We start from the raw sequence: 21,261 nt of genomic DNA, 5'->3' as shown, positions 1-21,261 counted from the left end.
GCTGTAAAACCAGTAGTGAGAGACAGGGACTTTGGTTAAATTTCGTGAGCAGACTAAACAAAGAAAACACATTTTCAATTAGCTGGGTTCAAATGCCAGCTCATTTCACAAAATAAAATTAATTTGATCTCTTTCTCTCTCTCTCATGTCTGTAAGTGTCAGCAAATCACTAATTGAAAAAAAAAAACAAACAAACAAACAAAAAACAACACAACAAACACAAAACAAACAAACAAAATCAACAAACAGAAACCAAACACAAACAAGCAAACAAAACCTGGCTAGCTGCTCTTGGTAGGACAGCAGAGCTACTATATCCCCGTAAAGTTTTGATCTCTTTTAAGAAGAGAAAACAGGAAAAATTGTGAAAATAATTTTAAAAGAGAAAACTCCACCATAATGGCAGGAAAGAGAATGCAAACAATATATGCTGTTGATAGAGAGACAATGGAAACACTATTATTAATAAGGGTAGTAAGTACTGCTTATTTATATAGCACTGCTTAAAGGTAAAATTTACATCAGGTAAAAGGTATAGTTGTGGCTGCTGCCTGCACGTTATCAGTGAATACAAAGACCACATGACTAATTCTCAGTCTATGTACTTATTGCTACATTCACGCTCCTTTGTTTTGGTCCCAGTCCTGCATTTTCCACCAGAACTTCTCCCATTGAAGCTGCAAGACAGGACAAGGAAAGCCTGTTGTGTTCAACTCCAGCGTGGACCACAGGGCGAACATTTTTTGGTATCTGAGGTCAGACTCTGCATGCATCTGAAGAGAAGTCAGAAATGCTGCACCCTGGGAATACCATTGTTTCTTTCTTCTGTTGTTGCCTGGGATGTGAGCTCTCCTAAGAAACGAGGCCACATCAAAGACTGCCATGTCAGCCCCACATCCAGCTGCGAGCCCAACAAGGAGCCTTCAGATGCTCTCTTTCTTTTTCTAGCGGAGGGGACTCAGAAAGCAAGGCTGATGCATGTCAGCCTGTCAGCAGACTGACTGTCTGTGGGGACACCAGCTGCCGGTCAGCCTGGGCACGTGCAAGACTTTAGTTACATCCTTTATTTACCCAAATGTGAGATCAGCACCGCCCTGAGCTGCACGGTAGACCAAAGTCTTTCTTACCCACAGCTATATCCTGCGGTGTGCAGACAGGTAAGAAGGAAACAAGAGTTTCTGCTGGCCTGGACCACTTTTTGGTTTTGGCCAGGCTATGCAGAGTGTTGCTGGGAAGGGATGAACTGATGCCATGTTAGATGGGACACAGGACTAACCTCAGGCATATGCCAGACTTGAAGCTTGAAGCAGCAATCCCCTTCCCTTGCATTTATGAAGCATTTTTCTTACGTCCCTGCTCCTCCTGAAGAAGCAAAGGAAATAAGTCACCGCTGCTGAGGTCCCTCAGTTCAGAGAAGTCAGACTGAGAGGACCAGGATCCTACCAGTCTGTAAGGAGTGCAGCCAGTATAGGCCAGCACAGCCTGAGTTTTTGCACAAAAGCAGCATATTGAATTTATTCTCCTTCCCCTCCTTTCTGCCGGACACGCTTAGAAGTCAAAGAAAGTAATCAATGAAGGAACAGTGGCTCCAATTACAGCCCGTTTTCTGGCTTGTTCCAGAATAATGCTCACACTGAGACAAATGGCCAAGCTGTAGCTTATCCACAGTCTTTAAAGAATTCATCTTTTCTGACATTTAAACTAAATTTAAATTGCAGTTCAGGGCAATTTGGTGTTTGTAGCTGATTGTCTGTCTTTTAAGTCTACGGTGTGATTTTTAAGAATGGTGTTGCATTAATATTATTTTGCATATTGGCACAGAGTTAATTCTACGTTTTCCAGAGTACACAGAGAGAAGAGAATAAGAGCACAGTATAGCAGAAAGCAAAGCAAAAAGACACCTCTACAGTACCTCTACATAACGCCAAGACAAGAAAAGACAGGTCATTGACTCTGCAATCTACAGTTACTCCCCAACAGGGGCCGATATGAGCTGGCACACTAATAAAACTTGGTGAAATATCATGCCAAAGTACCAGTTTCTGGGAGGAAACAACATGCAGCAGTAAACCCACAACCCTGGTAACTCACTGGAGATCATTACTAGTTGGTAATGTTTTCATTTTTCCTTCTGTAACTGAAGACAGGATGCTTACTGTCAGGTGTGACACTCCTAAGAAAAAGTACATTCTTGCTTTCTTCACACATTGCTTCTCCAGCCCATGACACAGAATCGCAAGGGCTCTAACTACCATCCCAAGAGCTCCAGCCTTCGCCCTTTTCCCAAGGTGCTGATCCCCATCCCTGGTCCCTGGGGCTGCATGGAATCATGTGCAATACTCTTGCTGTTCAGGAAGATTACAGTATTTTCGGCACATGCCCTAGCTCTTCACCAGTGACTTCTAGAAACAGTAAATCTTGTAAAATATTCAACAGCCTCTGTTACTGTGGCACTGGTCTGAGTTACAGCAAGGTAAAGATATAATGTTGACTAAAACTAATTTATAGAGAAGGATGAACACAAAGTCCTGTGATTATGCATTTACATTAAAATTCAAACTAGCAATTTTTTTTTCTGCTAACTTTCAACGAACACGCAAATAATTAAATTTTAATTGTGCCATGTTCATTAAAAACGTAATTGCATAGTTTATGTACCAGTAGTTTCAAAGCTCATTTTGGTTTTCTCTCAGGGTGAATGTTTGTACTCATAGAGTTTGCATTTATAGAACCAATCTGCACAGCAATAACTAATCCAAGTATTTTAAATGATGAGAAATTGCAGGAAAGAATTTGTCATTGGTGGACATGTACAGTTAAAATAGAGAATGATTAAATTAGTAAGATTCATTATTATGTTCCATAGTGAGAAAATTATTCATTTGTGGAATAATTTCTTCACTGTAGATTATTTGTTTAGCTCCAGTATTTTCTGTCCGTGCTGCAGAGAACTTTGGTTAGAGTGATGTAGTTTTGCAGTCCAGGTCAGAACTGTGGAAAGAGAAATACCAGCTGTTAGTTTGGATGTCATACTTTTTAATGGTGAAAAAGACTCAGATCATTTAACGATATATTTTATAGCTAATTCAAACATTATTGTTACCTATGTCATGGTCTCCAATTGCTACTCTTCTTTAATTAGCAAGCTAGACTACAATTATCTCAAATACCATATAGTAAATCAGATAAAAATGATACAAATTAGAAGTACATTAGTTGAGAGGGTGGTTTATTAGCCATAAACATTCATATTAATCATACGTTGGCTCAAAATGTTTGTCTTGTGGGTTTCCTTCCCCTTTATTAGTATGCTTTGATAGGTTGTTTTTGGCACCTCTGTGTATTTGTTTTTTATCAGTTGGTGATTCATAATTCATGACAATAGTGATTCATAAGCTTTGAAATATTCACAGCTTTATGCATCTGGGAGTATAGGGGTGCATTTAGCTCTGATACAAATTACCAGCACATTACTCCCTCTTTTTGTTGGAGACTTGTCTCTTCTTTGCTACTACATTTTTTCCCTAATGGGAATTGTCTATGCCTACCTATTATCTTTGCAAATGAGAGCTAAAGGGAAAGAGAGATCACAGGCTGCTACTCTCTACATTTTTTTCAGCTACCTATATTTCAAGCAGAAACTTTTCTAGCTCTTAAATTATCTAAATCCCTTGGCCATACAATCACTCAAACTTACTAGGATTTCATCTCTGACTGAAAATGAGAAAACTAGGTCCATTTTTTGTAAAACTCTAGTTGAAATATTTATTTTTTTTTCTTGATAACACCAAATGTTATTTTTTTCCGAAGATCAAAAATAAAAATCAAGCTGAACATTTTGAAAAGGACAAACTAGAAATACTGGCAACAGCTCATTCCCAGAGATGACTCACTGCAAGTAAAACAGAGAATTAGGAACCTGACTGTTGTGAAAGTTACCATATTCATGCAACTTGGTAACAGACAAAGACTAAGAAAAGGCTTTTTATTGTTGAAGAAGAACCAGATCTGCCCTTAATCACCAAAGTACGCAGGAGCTGCTACAGCTTTCATATGGCACCACAAGTAGAGCTCTGCTGGCAGTGGTTAATCCAAGCAAGGGAAAGTCCTTTAAGTAAAACCTTCAGTCTCTACCGATGACAAAAATGGAAATGGTAGAAATGAGCAGATGGTACATTATATACCATAATTCTTTCAGAGCATATACACATATAAAAATCTCTGTCTCTGCACAATAGAAGAAAACCTTTCATGTGTAATTCTCCTTTAAGGAGCATCTCATTTGTTGATCTAGTAAAAGCAGTGTAGGTAGAAGTGGGAAGCTGTGTGTGAGAAACAGATTGCTTTTTTGTTTTCTTAAAGGTAAATTTCATTTAAAAATCACAATTTTTGTGGATCACAATTTTCTTCCAGATTTAGTCCATAATTATTTTAAGCTACCAGTAAAACATAGGTTCAAGATAAAGCAGTCTAGTTTCAATAGGTTATCATATTAACTTAATCTAAAACAATTCCCTACAATCTCTTCATTTCTTTAATTGATTTAATTAAATTGATAAAAATTCATATTTTTTACTAATTTTCATGTTGCTATGAAGTCTATGATACTTTTTAAGTTCAACTTTGCTTTTTTAATAATTGATGGAAATGGAACAGTGAAGCTAAGTTTGTGTTAAAATGCAGCAAAAAAATCTCCAGAATAGAGTCAGTTTAAGTGAGTAGGAAGTAACCATTAAAAAATTTTCTTTTTCTTTTTGTACAAATACAGATTGTCTAACTAAGCAGTTAAACACCTAAAAGGAACTTAACTTTTTTTTTTTTTTTTTTTTTTTCCTGAGTGCCGGACAAACATAGAAGAGCTAACATGCTCAAGGTTCTCACTCTCCTTGCCATAAAAACAAGCAAAAACAACAAAAACAAAACAAAACAAAAACAAGCAAACAAACCAAAAACAGTGGATAAGGATAGTACTGTAAGATATGAATAACTTTCTTTTCTCCTAAGTAATTTCAAGGGTTTGTGATTCGGTATATATAGCATTGAGCTAAGTTAAAAAGGTTGAAGTTTTCTCTTCAGTAACAGCTGTACAAGGGGAACTGATGGGAACTAGGCTTGTATATTTAAGTCAGAATTAGGCTGAACACTTTAAACATGAGAGCATGTTTCCAACACAGGCTGAACAGGAGTAGTTCCAGCCGAGACTGAGTCATGGGGTCTGATCAGAGAGCTCAAAATCAGGGTTGCTGCTCGTGGGATTTTATCATAAGAGTTAGGCATGCTTTTTTCCTAACATCCCCCCATCTCCGCCCTCCCCCTGATCTTTGTATTAAACAGTATGCTAGAAACTTTGCTTTCCTTTAAAAATAAAAGGTCATTTCATCTTTCTCCTGTAGAGCTTAAAACCACAGCCCCAGTAGCAAAACATAAATGGAACTTCTTTAAAAAGTCTCTTGACCTTTGAGTCAGGCTTGGGACTTTGTACAATTCTGGAATGTGTGGTGCTGCTGTCATGAACACCAAAAAGCCGCAGGGCAGGCTGGTGGGGAAGGACACACACAGAGAATGCACAACAAGATGGGGCTTTAATCTTCCTCTAGTTTCTGCCATCAAAACCAAGGCTGAAGACATTGCAGAGGAGAGTGCCACTGAAACACCCAAGAATCAGATTCTCAGCTGAATGATCACAGAATTAGTCTAAGAATAAAGGAATACATAACATACCATAGCACTTAAAGACTATGAAATCCAACCTTTCACTTAGTATTTGCAACTGGTGGCTTGGAATCTTCTATTAAGTATATGATAACATGCACCAGTAACTGATTGAAGTATTTGTAATGAAAGGGATTGTTTGATGAGCACTACAATTCTGTATTCAAATTAAAAGCAGATTTTCAAAATCCCTTAATAATATTTACGATGTCCAGAATATACTTACATACATGCCATCATCTTCTGACTGATTAGGTTACTATGCAAGCATACTGTGCTAAACTACACTTTAATAGCAATATTTACCTAGCTCTTGTTTTGATAAATAGGCTTTTTGGGACTAAACTTAAACTTCAGCTCAAAGAGTTGTGAAATATTTTATAACTGAAGTACTTTTCTATTGCCAGTCTTTCAGAATATAGTCTTTGTTGCAAGTTGCACATTCGGGCTGCTTACAAGATAATTTTTTCTAACAGTCAGCAGAACAAAAACATTTTGCCTTCAGAAATGATGTCCAAGATATTTTTCATTATGAATTGAGTTCAGAATGAGCACAGAAAGGACAACTGGCAGAGTAAGATCCAACTCTTTTGATTCAGTACAAGTCTTCCAAAGTGAAATGTGCTCTTTTTTCTATTATCTGAATTCTTCTGTGGTCACAGATGTTCTGTCTCCTTTCATTTTACTTATTGACTGAGACAATCATGTCTTTAGTCCAGTCACTTTATTGTCTTGCTTTTATCGCAAGAAATATGCTCATCTGAAGTGATTCTTTGTGAATCTTACCAAAAGCTGTTTCATGAAATAAGAATTAATATAGAAAACTTGCTTGACCCATGCATTTTGGATTATTTCTGATGCAAAAGATTAAACTTAACTAGCTTTGTGCCTGCTATAAATGAGTCTTTTTAAACCATATGCTTAAATGAATACATTCATTGGAAACTTAGGTGCTATCTCAGCATTCTTCACATCAGAAACAGATGAGGGGTGTAGAAAACTGGATGAGAAAATATTGTAAATGCATTTTAGGGACACTTGCAGTACCTGCACTCAAAATCTGCATCTAAAGCTGAAGAGTAGTTTTGTTTAATTGCATGCCAATAATGGGGGTATTAAAACTTCTCTTCCTCTGCTCCTCAGAAAGCATGCAAGTGAACAAAGTGATGGGTGTCTTCAAGTTAGAGAAGGATTAAGTAAATGTTCAGAATTATATATGTTTTCATGTGTTTAGGGTGTGGGCTACTGGGCTACTGATGTTAGTGTTCTTTTTTTTTTTTTTCCTGCAGTCTCATGTAGTATCTATTCATTTCCACTTCAACTTAGTAATATGGAGATGCAGTTAAATTAAAACCTCACTGTTAGTTTTCCTTATACTAGCAAATGTGGTCTAGATAAATAGATTAACACACATTAAAATTTGCTGAGAAGCAGAGCAGTGCTGAAGGAGCAAAACATATCACTCTTTGAAGTGCTCTTGGCAGTACTAAGTAATAGCTTCTTATTTAGTGACTCTAATAGAGAGTCCAGGAGCAGCTGTATCCTGAAGTGCAGACACAATGCAATTTTCCAAAAATATTAACAGAGCAAGGCATGAAAGATTTAGGGAAAGTACAAGTTTTGTGTTCCTGGTGGCTTCCAAATATTTGTTTTCAAGCTTTTTCACATTCTGTGATCTTGAAAGGCATCTGAAAGTAGTTTAGAAAACTTTTGCAAATAAAAGCCCCCCAAACCATATACATATACGTATTTGTAGTAGAGCATGCAAGACGAGAACAACAATATGAAATGAATACTCAAAGTTTAGTCAAAAATTGCAGAAGATGATGACAAGAAACTGACACTACAGTGTTTTATAGATGGTCTGTCAATTGCTTCAGAAATGCTAAGACATCCTCTGATTTTTGCAATGTTGGGAAGCACTGAGGACTATGTTTTATCACATAAAAGAGTGAACTCTAACTGTGTTGAAAAAGGAGTGAGTCAACACTAAAATGAAAACCAAATCCGACTGTCTGAGAAAAAAGTGGTCAGCTTGCTCTTGCAGCTCCCAGCCCTGATCCCTGTGGAATGGGGCAGGTAGAGCATTTGGGAGCCAGATGCCAGTGGGAGGGAAGCTATCTCCACAGGACCATTACATTGACACAGCAAGTCAAATATTTGGTACTGGAGGTAGGCTTCTCTTGTGTGGGTCATCCACCGAAGAAATAAACCTATTTTTCATATATACCTTAAACCATATATTAAGAACCTTACCTACCAGTTTAAAGCAAAATTGATCAATAAGTAAAACTCATCTCAAATTGCATGATGTGTCAAAGGAAATGTCTATGCTCCATTCATTCCTTAAGCAGTCTCTCAGCAATTATTAAACAGATGCTATTCATGGAAAAAGAAGAAAAAAACACATTATAGAGAATAATTCTAGGATCCCAAATAGTTATTGTAAATTGCTGAGATTAATTACTTTTAAATCTAAACCTTTAAAATGCAGGGCTCTAAGAACACAATGAAGGCTTAACTTTTTCTGCACAGAATATGAAAATTCCTTCAAGCCTATTTATCTATTTTATGGATTTTACTGCATAAATATTCTGAAAAGGCCATTTATTCTTACATCTTGATAATAAAATAATAATAGTAAAAAAATTGGTGTTTGGCTTAAAGCCAGATCAATGTCAAAGTTATGACAATGTCTGCTTTGTTAAAAGTATCTGAAGTCATGACTCAGTTTGAAGTCTTTCAGAATTCGCAACAGCATGTGTGTGTAGACATGTTACAGTGCAGGGGAAGGATAATGGGTGAAGAGAAAGGTTTTAAGTATTACAGACTTTACTAGTGCTTGAAAACATTTATAATTGTACAAAAATGAAAGCATAGCACGCAGTTGCTAATGCTCTCTGAAAAGAAAATTCAGTAAAGGAAAGAAAATGAGGTCAATTTACTTTGGTTTCTAAGCACAGGGTAGAAAGAAAAAAAAAAAAAGGCCCCTGTAGCTTTTTAAGTACTATAACTCAGAAGATCAAATCTTGAGCTTCCACAGTTCTCTTTCTTTATACTTGAAAAACAGTTGCAAGTGATTTTTTTTTTTTCCAACGGAAATGCAATTCATTTTGAAATAAGTACATATTCCAGGATTAAAATAAAGTGACTCAAAAGACTTGGTCAAACATCTTCAGTCCTTAATATGAATTGCCATTAGTCTTCCTGCTATAGTTTTTAGTACAGCAGGGGTTGGAGGCAGATGGAGAGGAGTTGTGTTTAGCTGCGATGCAGCTTTCTGAACAGAAGGAACCCAAAAGTGGGCTCAGAAGAATCAACAAATGTAACTGTAACAGCCAGAAGACTGGCTTTCCATGCCAGATACTGTTCAGGGGGTGATATGAGTAGCATAAGAATATACCTCTTATCTTTTCAGTAAATCGATGAAAACAATTTCTGTAGATTTTTCTTTCCAGTAGGAGGCAAGAACAACGAAGAGTTCAGCCTTGAATCAGCAAAGATACTCCCCTCTCCCCCACACTTTTTATCTTTTTTGCTTCCAACATCAGGTGCTTCAGAACCATAATAAAATCTTGTTCTGATGCGAATGTTTAATTTTCTTGAAAATAAAAGTGTGATGGAAGCCCAGGCACTCTTCACCAGGCCATATTTTTAACTATTTTTTTTTTTCATATTATTTCTCAAAAGCCTTGCAGAATCAACTTAACTTGTACAGAGTACATCACAGAGTTCTGTTACTTTCAAAGGTCATCCTTAAATTTTAATTTTCTTGCCTTACTGTCATAGTGCTTGGTGCTGCAGAAAATTTATACACTGTCCCAAAGGGAAAGAGCAGGTCCCCGAATCCTGTCGCTACATGCTCTGAGAATATTTATGCTCTACTATGCATGGGAGTAGCTACACACTTTAATTAAGAGAAAAATGGAGTGACATCAGACGTGAACATCAGTCTGCTGGTACCTTCTACCCAAAGAGAGAAGAGATCTGTCCTGGAACCAATCAATGATCAAAGCAGGTTGATGCAGCTCTTTATCTAATCTCTACATGCGAGTAACACTGACTATAGCAAATCTACTTCAAGGCAGGGAAATCCTTCTGTTGCTGGGTGAAACAAAATATCATGTCATTTCCTTACTTAAATGAGGAATGAAAGTCAAATGGGAATTCAGCCAGCTGTGTTCACAGCTCTGCACACTTGTCAAATCACCCTGAAGACTCTTGGAGGCAGGAAAATCAAACAGAGTGCACATTAAAAACCAAATAAATAATGTATCCATAGGAGAGTTGTGGTAGTCCCAACTACATTTGCACTCAGTGAATGTGCCCAAAGCTTTGGTCTGGCAGGTTATTTACATATTTATGTATTTCTGTCCCTTTCTTAAAGTCTATTTCAATAACACAGCAGGTTGCAAGTCAAAGACTACAAAATAGGCCTTTGAAGGATTTTCCATGTAGTGATGGTAATACAGAAGAGTTGCTTTTCACACTTCGGGGTGGGAAGTCTCATGCCAGCAGGTAGAGAAGCAAGTATTCATTGAAGCACATCAGCAAAACCATTAACCAAAATTCCTTTGCAAGATTTTTCTTCCCCTTTGTTATTAGTATTTTTTCACAAAGACCCTAGAAGAACTACAGCCACTTTTAGTTTCTGTGCTGAAAAATCAGTCATCTCCCACAAGCAGAGGGGAGATTTAATTTCCATACATAACGAATCATGAAAAAACTGTTTGTTGGAAAATGCACTCTTTTGAATACCACGCCTTTCAGTGCTTACTGGAAATAAATCATGCATCTAAAGTCAAACATATCATAAAGCACTACAAGCAATTGGGGTACATTTGACTACCTCAAAAATGTTAAGAAATAAAGAGCAGCTCTCAGAACTACCTTGTTGCCATCTTTACCTTCTTACTTCTATAGCAATTAGTGGAATTTGATCAACTTTTTTACAAACTCTTTTTGGTCTGTTCTCACCTCCAAGGAAAAGGGAGGTCTTTTGGATTAATTTCTTCAGTATAGGCAGGCAAAACAGACAGCATTTTCAAAGCAGCTTTGGGAGGAACTCAGATTCTGATGGAAGTAGGCACTCAGTACACTCGGCAGTTCCACATGGCTCAGAAAACCCATCTGGGTGGAATTAGGCTCTAGGAATACTTTTTCCACCTTGGAAAAAGGAAGTATTCTATCTCAAAGTGAGGCTGCAGTACATCTCAAATCCTATCACTTGCAGTGGAAGATGCTCTGATGGTACAGTAAATCTACTATATTTTTGCAAAACTTGCTTCAGTGTCTTACTGTCCAGGAAGAGGCACAAGTTACTAGATCACTTCCCCAGAAAGGCTAAGAAGATTTTTTCATTCCAATATCTAATTTCCATTGGAAAAAATCACTGTGCAGTGAAGTATGCAATAATTGGGGTGAAAGGTAAGAGTAACATCCTATCTTTGATGAAAAATAAGCTTCAAAAATTTTCTCTATTGACACATAATGTTACCACTAATAGAGTGGTGTTTAGTATTTTCATGACAAACTGGTCATGAGCAATCCCCTGGATCTACGCACAGGAATTCTCAGTGAATGATGTTAGAGGAGACTGGAGAGCATAAGAAAGAAAAACCTGCAGTCCATAAGAAATAAGGGAAGTGTGTGAATTAAGACAATTTAGTTGCAGTTAGTGAAAACAGAGAAAATGTAAGAAAAGACAGAGCAAGTGACAGGTGTGAACAAAGCAAGGCAGTAACTGTTTGTGTAATACATGAAGAAGAGTTGATTCTGAGAAGCAGCCCCTTGCCAGCCCATGGAGGGAAAGTTGGCCTTGGGATCTGCTTTTTTAGGCAAGAGACCAACTACAATCCTCATGCTTTTGTCTTGTTTTGGCAGAGGTTACCTGGGGCACCAATGTGACCCACCTGGGTATCTCTAAGCCACAAAAACACCTTAGAAGGAAGCATAAATGTCACTGAAAGAAGAGAGTCCCATTTGAAATGTTAAGATGGTGATAAAAAATAACAAGCATCATCAGCATGCTCATTGGGAGTGCAGGCTCCAGATGGATAGGAAATCTTTCATCCCAGGGTGCAGCATCGTGGCAGTAGCTTCAGTGGTTCTGTCAGCTGCAATGCTACCACTGGCCAAGGGCAGCAGACCAGGACTGCCTGCAGGAGAACAGCACTGGTCCTCAGGGTGGGCAGGAGGCAGTGCTAAATGGCATCCAGTCCATCCAAGTTAATCTTGCGGAATGCCTCAGCAGCCAGAAAAAAAAAAAAAGAAAAGAAAAAAAAAGAAAAAAAAAAAAAGGAAAGCTTGGATTAGCACCCTGTTACATAAAAGGACAGCATCTGAGATTACAGAAGTATTAGGGATAAATACTGATTTCTTCTTTCAGGCCAATAATGTTTTCTCCCCTGCTGTTCACTAGGGTATGAGCCATTTTCTGGAGCTCTACTGGTAAGCTGTTGGGACAAGATGGCACCAACAATTGACGGTGCTGTTCAATCAGGTGTTTGCAACAAGCAGCATGAGAATGGACAACTTGGATAACTCTGGCTGTGATGACTTGAACAAGATGGAGCTGTTAAGTACTGTGACCTTCTATGTTGCTTTCTCTTTCAGATTTAAGACAGGAGATGACAACACAGGACAAGCAGAGTGAAAGCATACTGTCCAGACTCTCCTTTTTTACAGTATATAGGGACCTCATCAAAATGTACCTGCAAAAGATACCATTAAGATGACTGCAGCAGGAAATGGGAAAATGATGTTTATTGTTATTATTATCTATTTGCTATTTGTTATTTATTATTTATTATTGTTTGCTTCATGCATTTGACAACATAAGCTCAGGAGAGCAACCTATAAATAGCTGACAAAAATTTGTGTTCAAGACATGGATCAATGTCAATCAATGTCAGTCAATTAGTAATCAAAGCAAACTTTGTTTTCCCTATATATTTTACTCTCCGCTCAAACTATTTCACTTGAACCGCCTAAAAATTAATAGATATGATATTGATACCTTATAACTGCTTTGCAACATACATACAAGCCTTATCCTAAATTAGCAGGACTCCAACTACTGAGGGAAATGCACTGCTTGAATTCATACTGCCTTCATACAGTCAAAGAAATTTGCCTTTGATGAACAGAAGTAACTCTGAAGTCTACTGGCTTTATATTTCATATGTGATTTTTATGTTTTCTAAAGTTATTCTCCTGAGGATTTTTTGTCTTCTGATTATTTTCACACTGAACAATCAACAGTCCCTGAATTACAGCGCCCGTAACACATCTGACAATTCCTGAAGGATCTAAGACTGAATTTGTTTTGTATCTGTTTATTTATAGTATTTGTTCTATAGAAACAGTTATTAGCATTGCAGCCTCATGCTCTAAATCACCTACATGTATCAATACTGCTAAATTGCCAGTCGCCTTCCTGGACTCCACTGAAACAGGAAATTGAACAAGAGATTAACCATTAAGTTAATGCAGGCAACAAAATATAAGGGTCCCTTCAAAGGTAAAAGACCTGCTCTTATGCTTTCATCTCTGTTTCAAAGTCCAAATACAAACAGCTTCCATTGTAGTTAATTTACAAGGATTAATAACTGAAGACTTTATAATTCACTTCAGTAAGACTGGAAAAACAGGTCACTAAATCAAGTCCTTTATCTGCCTGCTCAGGCTTGTTCTAAAGTCTGTTCTGCATGTATGAATGATTAGCAGCAGGTGTAAAATAGCTCCCCGAAGGTTGCTACTGGCAAGTCCCATTCATTCATGGATCCTCCTGACAACAGTTTATTAACTGCTATATTTCAGAACTCAGTCTTGACATCCAAATTAAGGGTACATCACATCTGTTTCCATTAAGAGACCTTGAGTGACCTCAGACAGTAATTCAAATCTTCAGCAGCTTTGCCAGCTTTCCAGGATGTTTTTCCATAAAAGACCACTAAGGAAAGAACCAGGTGCCATTGACCCTCTTTTGCTTTAAAAAGATAAACTTCTTATTTATTTGTGTAAATCTGTTAAAAATGCAGATTACTCACAGGAATCTTTAGACAACAACATGACACTCTTAGCCATGTGTGGTAACAGAGGCACAAAAAGGAACATATTGCATTGCTGCTATTTGCTTTCAGGTCATCCTGAACAAATATCAAGATTCAGTAATGTGCAGTGCTGTGGGAAGAGCAGACTTTAGCTGAGTTGCACACACCTTAGGAAAGGTTATTTTAGCAGCAGTTATTGATACGGTATACTAAATTGAACTCCCTCTTCTTATCATCAGACGCCAGAGTAGGTTATTAGCATTATCTTAGCATCTGTCAAGAGAACTGCAAAGCAGACCTTAAATAGTGAGCAAAAGGCTTTATAGACTGTTTCTCACCTCCCTCCCCATAATGTACATTATATGCCTTTTCAGACATTCTAGATAATTCAGCTGACAATGATGAAGATTGACTGAAGCATCAGAGATGTGTACAAAGTATGTCTAGTATTTGCAAGGCATTTATTCAATGTTTAGTTCAAATAAGAATTGTGTCAGTAAGTGGTGCAAGTTCCACATTCTATATGGCATTCAATCTAAATTTAATTAGTTTAAAAAATGCCCATCAGCTTAACACCTGCTACTAGAAGGTTTTTTTTTTGTTGGAGATCTGTACATTTGGTGAGATTTCAACAAGGAAATCACAGAATTTACAGTTCTTTTTACAAAAAAATAAAAAAATTCATCTTTACTCTTTTTCCAAACAGCAACAAATGTGATTATTTCTTCCAGGGTGACAGCATTTGGTTTTTTATTTGTAAACAGATTGTAGGAATAGCTATTTCTCATATGAATGCAGATGTCAACATGATGAAAACTTTTATGAGCCGATTTCTTTGCTAGTGAAGTATAAACCATTTACTTATTTTGGTATTGCTTTTTGTCCAAAACTAAATTCATAGTGATTCCTACTGATGTTCCAATATCAGTTAAGTAGTGCAGCATTGTTATGCTCTCAATTTTGAACCAAGACAACTATGGTAAATAAGTACAGACTATGCTTTAGTGACATTTATTACTGATAATGAGGTAAAATCAGTCAAAAATTTGCCAGATTTTGAAGCAACCCTTGTGCATATGATGAAGGATTAAGTGAAGTTACTGTTGTAGCTTTGTTGATCACTCGTACACCATGAACAGAAAACCATTTGTGGTACTCATAATTGTGGTCAACAAATACCTTCTGTTAAGTTTTGCCAGGGCACATGAGCCTATTTTTTGTATATTATCTAGAGTCTTTCTCCAGTTTCTTCTGGGTGACTACTGAAATTGCAGTTTCAGTACCTGTTCGTTAGTCTAGACATGATTAGTTATACTGATCCAGAGCGGACAAAGAGAAGGCATGCAACAGCACACAGTAGAGGAGGAAAATTCTTTGGTAGAAAAATTGCTCACTTATTACTCTCTGGTTTCATGGTCATTACCCGTGATTCCTTCATGCAGTTAATCCCAATCTGATAACTATCATAATCAGAGAAGATGGAAATGGACTCAACTGGAAAGCGTGCAAATGAACATCAAGGTTCAAGTCCTTGCTAGGAATGCTCCAGGTTTTAAGTCTGACTCAAATATTAAGTGCATAAAAAATCAATTCAGTTATCAGGTGTAACAGAAAACAGACCACAGAAACTCATCTCAGAATTTTTTCTATAAATACGCAGCTGTATAAGAAGCCAGGAAGGCAAAGAAAGCTCCTACCATCAGCTATGCACTAAGTTGGTGATAATCAAGCTGAATCTTTCTTTTTGTTGAAGAGGGATATTGCATGTGCTGTGCAGTACCTTATTCGTGTCCACTTGTGTGGACAAGTGAATAATTTGTCATATCCACAACAGTCTGCATTCAGCATTCCCTCCACTATACTCAGTGTGGATAACCAGAAAGTACTGAAAAGGAAGCTGATGTATCAAATCTGTCCTCTTATTTTCTGTTACTAAGCGCACAGTATGATATAAGAAAGCAGACTAGTTCGGGCTTTGGTCCCATAGAAATATTAAGAAGTTTGAGTTATCTGTCATTCCAAACCATGTGCTACTTGAGGAATGGGGGGGGGGGGGGGGGGGGTTGGGAGAGAGAGAGGTATATTTTTCTTCCTACTTCAGCTATAAGCAATGTACCAGGCCAGAACTATGGTTTGCAAATAGCACAGACAACAGTGACTGAGCATTTCCTCTTGATGAAAAAGACTCCTTTATTAAGCAGTAATGGTCAACGAAGGGTACTTAGTGGGAATTAATGGTTAGTATAGGACATTTTTTTGTTAGTACAGTTCAGTTGGCATACTGATAGCTTTTACAGAAAATTAGCCAAGCAGGAAAAAATGTATTCACTTGCTTGCAAAACATCTGGAAGTAACTCTCCATTTAAGATGGCTTGTGCTACCACAGCTGAGATAGGTAGTTCTGTGTGAATCCGTTTCTGATCTTACCCACTACACAAATGACCAGACTACTAAACAGGCTCAATTCCAATCAGATGCATTGGTTACATGACTTCTTTTGAGACACAGTTTCAACCTCACTGAATTTTCTCTTCCAAGTAGTTGTCCCTACCTGCATTTTTTTTTTCTGTGTGTGTGTGTGTGTGATTCCTGTTTTTAAGTATCATAGTAGGTACTTTTCTTAAGAAAATGGCTAATTTGCCCATAAACCCTAAGTCTAGAATTTTATTTGCTTGAAATTGAGTACTTCTTGTACTCTGGGTCCATGACTCACAAACAGCATCAAGTACTTTAAAGAATGAACTTTAATTTATATGAAGAAATTGCGTGAGGGGTTCCAAAAAGCCCTTATAAGTACTATGTATTAAGGGATTTTAGTATAATATAAATCATTACAAGACAATTATTCATTCTTCTTTCACTCCCTTTTTGCTCTTGAACAGTTTTAAGAACAGTTTGAAAGAGGAAAAATTTGGTTAACTTGGAGTGGAATTAAACATACATAGTTCAGAAAAATGAAGGATGACAGCATGAAATGAATAATATTCCTCAGAGGTACAGATTTAGCATAAATAGGGAACAGATTTTTAAGTTGCACATTTTAAATGCTAGCAGCATACCTTGCAGCAACTCACTTTAAACAGTCAGGGAAGATTCGTTCATTTCCTGAGGAGTAGCCCAAAGATAGGGAGCTACTGTTCCCAAACTGCATGGCTGTGTACAACAGAGGTTCATAACACTCATTAGCTTTCTGCTACATCAAATGAAAGGTGAATTGACATTCACTTCCCAGTCAGAAAGTAGTTCATAACAGAGTGATCACATAACAGCAGGGAATAGAGCACATGAATAGAAACACAGTCTTTAATTGCATGTGAAGGTATTTGTAATTCCACAGGCTGTTCGCATCTTTAACTCGGAAGGTTGTGAACAAGGAGCAGGTTACTGAAAACAAGTTCATGCTGTTAGATTTTTATATTGATTTAGAAACTCTGAAAAGGAACATTTAAATTTCCATGGATAGGATTTCTGAACATCAGACATCAAATGATTTGCAGAGTTAAGCAGTTACTGCAACTTCCAGCTCCTTCATTCAAAGGAACTTAGATGAAGCTCACTATCAGGAACACCTCAGCAATAAGGCTAGTTTAGTAGAGGTTTGTTATTGGTGTGAGGTGTAATTTCTAGCATTAGGTTAGCTGACATGCTGAGAGAGCTACAGTGCTTCCATGGCCTGAAAAACCTGCAGGTTTCATAGATTCAGCAAGTGCTATTCAGTAAAAGTTACAGCTACATCTGAAGTGTTATAGAGGGATGCAAATTTTCAGTTTCATGTTCTATTTCAGAAAACAGAAGCATTTAATTTTCATCTCACTTTCAGTGTCCTACATATCCCCTCATCGTCCAAAAATCTGTAATTTTCTCAGCTATATTTCTCCTAGAAAATCAGGGAACAGAACGCACTAGCTTTTTTAAACCATGCTCAGAGATACATGAAAACCTTTTCAGAATAAGAGAAGTACTTCAATACAACCAAATATCAGTTAGAAGCAACAAACTGGAACAGTCTCTTTTCACTAGATACTGTGCCAAACCCCAGAAGAGATGCAAATGCTCTTGCATCACTAAAAAAAGTCTCCTTGCGTAAATATGCATTTTCAACAAAACCGCTTTTAAAAACAATATATCCTTAAATAAAAATATAATGTAAATGCCCAAGCAGGGTGCTCAGGGAACAAATGCACACAAAAGGGCACACAAAAAGGCACACACAAAGGCACATTCCCACCTCCCTGGTCCCTGTTGTTACTGGAGGCCTTGCGGTCACCAGCCTCAAGATGCCAGTGATGAACATAATGCATACCTGAGCCTCACCCCCTCTCCTCACTGGTGCCAGTAGGAGGAATGGCTTCATACTCACTGCAGCAAGGATCTCCCACTGTCCTACCTCTGTTCGATGCACATCCCTGGGCACTGATGTGCCATCACACCACTTGTGTACTTCAAAGTGGTGGAATGGAGGAATGTGTTTTTCTTCTACTGCAAATTGTTAACAAGACGGTGAAATGTTAGTTTCCTCCACGTTTTAAGAACGGAAACATATGTGAGAGCAAACAGTGTGAAAACTGTGGTTCTGACTGCAACTGAGCTGCAATTCTTTGGATTGTAAGTGTTTGCTACATAGCATGACCTTTATCTTCATGTTTTCTTGAAAGGTATTTATAGCACATGTTCTGCCACAGTGCATATCTGGGATCTGTAAGCACTCCAGTGAGCCTGTTCATGCCATTAAGAATCTCTGAGTAACTGAAACTGTATTTCATTTCTACTTTACAGAATCACTTCAGTGATCTCCCTTTCTCTGACTGTAATGTTTTCAGATTTATTTCTTTGACTTGCCGAGCTAAAGGCTAAAGTAAAAGCCATTATGATCTAGAGCATTTAATTTATGTTCCAACCAGCCGGCACCCTTGGGCAGAACAAGATATCAGAGACAGCTGTTAACACTTAGTAACAGTTAATATTAATCAAAAGATGTGTATGGGTGTACATGCATTAGTTTTCATAACACCTGCTACATCTCCACATTTCCTAGGGTGGAAAAAGACATTTAGGGAAAACAGAATTGTTTACATTCCTACCTATGGAGGCCTAATAAAAATATTAAGCACACATTATCTAAAAATGTACTTTCTGAGCTATACAGATTAATTCAAACCACACAGGACTTTACAGGTCCCCAAATCCCAAGATTCCAATAACTTTAATTTTATCTAGAGACAAACCAAAGCAATGTAGGCAATAACATAAATTATTAAATAAAAACTATACATTTCTTCACATGGGACAGGTGATATATGTTTTGTCATATATGTTTTGTCTCCATTATTTTTATGGTATAATTGATAAGCCACTGGTTTACACATGGTAAATTACAGTTGCCTTCTAAAGAAATCTCTTAACCTTTTCAAGTTGAAAGCTTCACCCAACCTTCTTGGAATAGGAATTTCTATTGACCACCTGCTGCAGCATTTTTTTATTATTTTTTATTTTTATTTTTTTATAGCTACATAAAAATTAGGCTGATTGATTCTTCTTGCAGTCACTTCCTGGACACAGCTTTTCTGTCTGGTTCATAGTACTAACTAGGTCTGAACACACTGAACAACACATTTATTTATTTTCATTTGGTGACCTGTGCAAAAAAGAATAATTAAAAAAAAATAAAAAGAATTTCATGTCAAGTCAAAAAATTACATCTTTAGAACTGCTGACAAAACAGTACAACTCACCATGCTGACCAAATTTTTTCCTTAGACCACAAATGAGATATTAAATTTATTTTGGGAACAATTTTTTATGATCAGTAAGCTGAAGTCTCAAGATGGAGATTGTGAGGCTAATGGAAATGAAGTCTCACATTTTTGACAGAAGCTATTAAGAAAATTCTCCTGTTAGCTGATATATTGATTTTGTTTAGCTGATTCAATAACTGTTACTAATATTGCATTTCCATGTATCATTTTCAGCAGAATATTTATTTCACAGCAGTTAACATACTGACAACCACACATTATGTGTCTCTGAAGGTGGAGCAATTTTGTGATGGAGATGATGTATATAACTCTAGAGAAGGCAATGTTAGACAAGTGAGGAATCATATTTTAACATTTCCAAATGATTCCTAAAGCTATCTGTCAAAGATCATTGACAGTGCAGAAAAGTAATCTGGTATCAACAGAGCTAGAAAAAAATCTGTGGCAAGAGATAGTATTTCATTAGAACAACTGATAAAATTGTGAACAGGTGGATGGGATTTCAGGTGCCCTCCTCTTGCATAGAACATGGCTGGGTGTACTGACAAATCTGTCTTCTCTTTCCAGCTGGAGAAGTTGGACTATCTGCCATCACAAAATCTTCCACACCTATAAACTGAACATTTTAATAATTTCTCTATAATCTGGTGACTAGAACCCTCACCAATAGATACAGTATTTTCTCCACACAGTCATGACAAAGTCACTATTAGTCCTTGGATATACCAGTGAAGTATGACCCCACTGTGCAGTCATTCATCGAGGTACGTTGAGTAAACACTAATGATTGCTACTGCCCGTTGAGCATTGTTGTTTGACTGCTTGAATTCTTCAGCCTCTCAGAGGTCCCCAGAGTTATATTCTTTAAGCCTTTGTCCTTCTTCATAGAGAATTACCTACTTCCCCTACACAGCCTTTTTTTCCACTGTTTTTCACACACACGGGGAGGACTGCGGGCAATTCAGTGTTTATAATTTTGTATTTTGTGAGTACCCAAGGATATCTTTCTAGATCAGGGCCTGGTTCCTCTTTGTGGAGCTGTGCCATCAAATAGAAGGGAAAACGTGGTTTGTCCAGTTGCAATTCATATACATGTCAAATTAAACAGGGGCAGGAACAGGAAGCCTGGGAAGAACTAGCTTACACAGTGGCCTTTCATGGCTTACCCTTACATGGGCGATTATGAGTAGTTATCAACTATACACTGCTTCAATTAATGTATTACAATACATTATATGTATGTATATATTACATATACTTATTAAACATTAGCAAACATATTCTCAAACAGACTATAATTGGTTAGCTTATAATAAATATCTTCATGTTCTCATGATAAAGTTATTCCTCAGGACACCATGGCACAGTCTCTACCTGAAAGCACAAAGCAGATTGCACTGACAGAGCTCCAGCAGCAACATTGGACCTATTTTTGTGCAGTGCGTGTCTATCCAGACAGAAGTAGAGCACAAAGCAGCTTGGCTATGCACATGTAGGGTACCAAAGAGAAAAATGTCTCAGTATTGCTGCAGTGTACAAATTTAGTCTCAGTAAAATACATTTTGGGGAAGGATTAAAAGCAAATAGCATCTGACTGAGGCTCAAGAACCATTCCTTGCTGTCTCCCATAATTTCTACAAAAACAGTTTCCTGCTTTCTCACCTATTAGGAAGAGAACAATTGAAGCTAAATAAAGATTAGACACTTCTGAAATATTGTGATTGTTCACTATTTGACCT

General features: G+C 37.3%; 1 long non-coding RNA gene across 1 annotated transcript in view; it reads right to left on the bottom strand.

The window, feature by feature from the left end:
• Positions 1-16,498: 16,498 nt before the first annotated feature.
• LOC118167135 overlaps positions 16,499-21,261 on the bottom strand; it is a 12,504-nt gene continuing 7,741 nt past the window's right edge. Inside the window, exon 3 of the long non-coding RNA XR_004750961.1 lies at positions 16,499-17,150. This is a non-coding gene — a long non-coding RNA (uncharacterized LOC118167135). The remainder of the gene's footprint in view (positions 17,151-21,261) is intronic.

The sequence above is a fragment of the Oxyura jamaicensis genome, chromosome 4 (assembly GCF_011077185.1).
Source record: "Oxyura jamaicensis isolate SHBP4307 breed ruddy duck chromosome 4, BPBGC_Ojam_1.0, whole genome shotgun sequence".
Lineage (NCBI taxonomy): Eukaryota > Metazoa > Chordata > Aves > Anseriformes > Anatidae > Oxyura > Oxyura jamaicensis.
Note: the sequence above shows the minus strand (reverse complement) of the source record. Positions and strands in the feature narration are given on the sequence as shown.